The sequence below is a fragment of the Mastomys coucha genome, unplaced genomic scaffold (assembly GCF_008632895.1).
Source record: "Mastomys coucha isolate ucsf_1 unplaced genomic scaffold, UCSF_Mcou_1 pScaffold22, whole genome shotgun sequence".
Classification (NCBI taxonomy): Eukaryota; Metazoa; Chordata; class Mammalia; order Rodentia; family Muridae; genus Mastomys; species Mastomys coucha.
The window spans coordinates 90,085,061-90,090,279 of NW_022196905.1; the positions used below are offsets into that span (position 1 = coordinate 90,085,061).

General features: G+C 40.8%; 1 pseudogene; it reads right to left on the reverse strand.

Moving 5' to 3' along the window:
• Positions 1 to 3,647: 3,647 nt before the first annotated feature.
• On the reverse strand, positions 3,648 to 4,749 carry LOC116070689 (annotated as a pseudogene).
• Positions 4,750 to 5,219: the final 470 nt, after the last annotated feature.

Below are 5,219 nucleotides of genomic sequence, written 5' to 3' on the forward strand. Positions count from 1 at the left end.
TGTCCTGGGTTTTCTACCTACATTTATCAAGCTTATCAAGGTAATACATGCTTTTCTCATGAATGTTTAAATTTTTAGTCCCTACCTGTAATATAAATTGTCATATTGGCTTTCCCAACAGTCTGCGCTCCTCTATGTGCCTTCTGGGGCTCATTCAGGCTGACATATACAGTTCCAACAAAGGATGATCTTAGACTGTTCCAATGGCCCACAAGAAATCATGAAGTAGTTTCTGCTCTTTCATGGGTATTGACCACAGACCAGTTTCATTCTGTGCACCTGGAGAAGCTTGTATAAATCATGGAGCATCTCCAACCACCACGATGGTTTAGCTTTGTTTGTGGTAGGTTGTTAGCACCATGAGAATTTCTGTCCATTCTCATCACTCGCATCTCAAAAGATAACTTTCTTTTAACTGAGAATATATTTTTAAATTTTACATGTATGGAAGTTTTGTCTGAATATATGTCTGTGCAATATGTGTGTCCCTGGTGTTAACAGTGGCCAAAAGTGGGCATGACATTCCCTGGAACTAATGTTAGCAGCAACAGCTGTGAGGTTTCATGTGGGTGCTGAGATTATAACCTGATTACTCTGGCAAAGCAGACTTTTCTTTTATTTTAAAAAATTATTTTATTTACTTACATTCCAAATGTTGTCCCCCTTCCTGGTGTCCCTCTTCCAGAGTTCCTCATCCCATCTTCCCTCTCCTTTGCTTCTGAGAGGGCAGCCCCCCCCAACCCCTGTATCCCTCTTCCCTGGGACATCAAGTCTCTAAAGTATTAGGCACATCCTCTCCCACTGAGGAGACAGTCAAACAAGGCAGTCCTCTGCTACGTATGTGCTGGGGGACACAGATTTGCCAATGTATGATCTTAGGCTTAGTCTCTGGGAGCTCCTAGGGGTCCAGGTTAGTTGATACTGTTGGTCTTCCTATGGTGTTGCCATCCCTTTCAGATCCTTCAGTCCTTCCCCTATCTCTTTCATAGGGGTCCCTGACCTCAGTCCAATTGTTGGCTGTAAGTATTTGCACCTGTCTCAGTCATCTGCTGGTAGAGCCTCTCAGAGGACAGCTATGCTAGGGCCCTGTCTACAAGCATAACATAGCATCAGTAATAGTGTCAGGGTTTGATGCCCATCCATGGGATGGATCCCAAGTTAGGACAGCCACTGGATGGCCTTTTCTTCATCTCTGCTCCACTTTTTTGTCCCTACTTTTCTTTTAGACAGAAATAATTCTCAATCAAAAATTTTGAAGATGGGTTGATGACTCTATCCCACTCCTGGGAGCCTTGTCTATCTACTGGATGTGATCACTTCAAGTTCCATTTCCCCAATGTTGGGCCTTTTGGTGAGATCACCCTCCTTGAGTCCTGGGAGCCATTTCTTAACTATGGAGCCATGTATCCTCCCCTAAGGATGGATTTTTAGAAAGAACCCCTTATGTCCCTAGTGTGTATATCCTACTAGAAATAATTTCATCCTTTATTTATTCTCTACTCGCTATAACAAAGGAAGACCAAGCCCTTTCCTTGACAACATGGCCATCTGCCTTCTCAGGTTCTTCTTGCCATGTTGGAAGTATTGCTCTGATATGCTGTTCCTCTGTATTAACCAACTGTTAACTATTAAATATGTTTCTGTCCCCCCCTTTTTGAACTGAAAGTTCATTCTATAATTTCTTATTAATAATTTTATTTGTTTACATTTCAAATAATATCCTCCCTTCTTGGATTCTCTCACACAACTCTCCATCCCATCCCTCCTCTTCCCTCCTCTTTGGTCTATGAAAGTGCTCTTTCACCCAGTCACCCACTCCCACTTCACAGCTTTAGCATCTCCCTACACTAGGTCATCAAACCTCCACAGGACCAAGAGCAAAGGAGCAAAACCTATTGGGTCTTCCAAATTTTCATTTCTGACCTTTCTGGTCAATTTTCCATCCTACCCTTTGGCCTATGGAGATCTCTCTTTTAACTACAACTATTTCACTGCAATTGTCTGACAAATTCTCTTTAAAAATTATTACATCCAAGAAAAATTTTCCATTTCTTATACTCTTGGATTTCTGAAGAAATTGGCAAAGTTTACTCATTCCTTTCGACTTTACTAATGTTGAAGTAATTCAAATATACAAATATGTGTTTTCAATAGGAGCTTAGATATCCATCACATACCACCTCATTGGAAAGGCAGAGACATTTTGTTATATTATCTTGAATGATTATTTAGAAAGAAATACAACCTCCAGAATATTACACTTCTCCTTTGTCTTCTTTAGAATTAGCCTATAGTCTGAAACTGAAGGAGAATTCTCTAGATTCACTTTGGAACTGAAACAGCTTTCTTCAGCTGCTTTTCACAACTGCCTCCCTGAACCTTGGTCATCAGCTACTGACTGTAGACGTCACTGTCACCCCATCAGAGTACTTCTTCCTCTTCCCAGTGAATTCAGTTTCTTGAATAAGCTCTCATTTTCAATCATCCCCTGTTTCTTCTCTTCATAACTCAGTTTGGCTATTCTTGAATATAAAAGGAATCACTATTCGATGCCCTTTTTATTCAACATAGAGTGGTATGTCTTCCATTTGACTTTATTGAGATATAATTAAAATACAAAAAAAATCCTTATTTGCTGTGTTCATTTTGGTGAATTTTGAAACACTGTATTCCTGTAATAACATCACCAAAAGGAAGCTGATACACATCTCAACAACTTCATGAGCATTTTGTTATTTTTGAATGTTCTTTTCTGTTTGCTGTTATCATAAAGTGGAAATGAGGAATAGAAATAGTTAATTGCATTTAGAAGATAGATATAAACAAATCGCTGCTTCCTTTGCCTAGTTTCATGACCCAGGAGACTGGCTTTGTATGGATAGTAGAGGAAAAAACATGAAAACCACAGATATGGAAAGAGTGTCAACATGTAGCTATAAATAAATGAACAGTAAAGGTGCCACATACTATAAAAATATTTTTAAAGAAAGTATAGCTATACTAGCATGTAATTAAATCATACTGTTAGGGACAAAAAGAGATGTTATATTTTGATAAAACATCAACCTTCCCAAAGATATAACACTCTAATCATGCACATGCAATGATCAAAGAAAAACAAAAGGCAATCAATAAAAGACCATGAGCCTCCAAAGAGCTATAGGGAAAAACAAGAGTCCACAGTAATGACAGGTCTGAATTCAGGAGACAATGAATGAAGCATATGCTGTTGCTTTCTTTGCCTAGTTTTGTGAGCCAATCAAATTGCAGACACCAGTTCATCTATAATATCCTGTTATTTACTCCTGAGATGTGAACAGAATAGGCCTGGTCGTTGTTTTGGATATTTTAAGGCACACAGTAACATTTTAACAGTTTACACTGTGTCATCCAGAGAACCTATGAGTTTGTTTATATTGTATAACAAAAGTTTTTTGCACATTAGAAAAGGATTTCACATGGCTCTCACCCCTCTCACCAGTCCCTAATGTCCACCCTTCTTTGTGCTATTGAGTCCTCATTGAGCTTGGCTATCCCAGGGATTTTGTCCTTGTGTGACTAGCTTATTTCTTTTAACATAATGTCTTATGAGTTTATCTATGTTGTTGTAAATGGCAAGAATACATTCAAGATTAATTCTCGATTACACACACATAACTGTTTTCTTTATTTTTCACATATACAGAATTATATTTAAATTCACATGGAATAATATTTACATGTTAATTAAGTTATATGTAGGAAATTAAGAAAAGTCCCAATGATGGATTACAAACAAAGAAAAGAAAACTATACAAGACAGGAAGAGCGCCAACAATAAATAAATGCCAAGGTCTTCCCCTGTCACAGCAGACAGGGACTTCCAAAGAGTTACATCTTCTTAAGCTGATTGTCCAAGTCATCAAAGTACGGGTGCTTCAGGGCCATTTTGCCAGAGATTCGTTTGGCAGGATCATAGACTAGCATTTTTGAGAGCCAGTCCAGGCCGTTCTCATCCAGGTTTTTGACGTGGGATGAGAGGCTTCTGGGCTTCCACTTGGGGAAAGTGTTCTTATAGTCCTGCAGGGACTCTACTTCTGGCCACACTTCGTTGTTAGGCGTGCCCAGAGCCCCGAAGATCCTGAAGAGATGATCAATCTCTGAATCACCATGGAAAAGCGGATTCTTGGTTGCCAGTTCTGCAAAGATGGTCCCTGTACTTCAGGTGTCCACCGGAGTGAACTAACAAGCTGAGCCCAGCAACACTTCTGGAGACTGATACCACACCTCATGTGTGTACACTCTTACCGGTATTCCAAACGCTCTAGCAAGGCCGAAGTCGGCCAGTTTGATTGTTCCTTTGTCATCAGTCAATAGATTTTGAGGTTTCAAGTCTCTGTGAAGAACTCTTCGGGAGTGGCAAAACACAATCCCCTGGAGGATTTGGTACAAGTAACTCTTAACGAGTGAAGAATCCATGAACTGACCAGGAGGGATGGAGTCCAGGTACTTCTTGAGGTCCATGGACAGGAACTCAAAGATGAGATACAGCCTGTAGTCCTGCATGAGCACATCCTGCAGGCTGACTATGTTTGGATGCCGAAGTTCTTTTAATAGAGAGATTTCCCGAATTGCAGTGCTGGGCCCTCCTTCTTCTTCGATTTCAAGTCAGGTTTTCTACATGGCCACTATCTGGCCAGTGATTCTGTGTCTACCCTTATACACCACACCATAAGTACCTATTTTCTCTATTTTGATATAGTCTTCCATAGTTCCTCAACAGGTTACAACCGACCCTCCCTGTTCCCATGGCGACCACACCGCAGTTCAGGACTGTGTGGACACAGCAACTCCTGGGAGCTTAGAGGCCGAGTGCCCCATAACTGTTTTCTTTAGGCACACATCCATCACACACTTCAGCTTGCAGGGCAAGAGTTGGATAAAGAGATGAACAGTAAGAAAGTTCAGGCTTGTCACTGGCTGATATTGGAGTCAGAGAGTTATGAGGGAGAGATGTGGTAGCCCTAGTAAGTAAAGATGGTCCCAGGTGACAACCAGGAAGAGAATACCTAACTGTCACGCAGCACTCATCTACTTCAGTTGTGTCTGCATGTCAGGCCTGAAAACCTGATCACGGACCTGAGGCATACACTTCACAGAGAGCCAGTCTCCTGGAGTATTCAGTCGCTGACATCTCCTAGCTCTGATGTGTTCCAGATTGGTCTCTGCTAAGTCTGTGG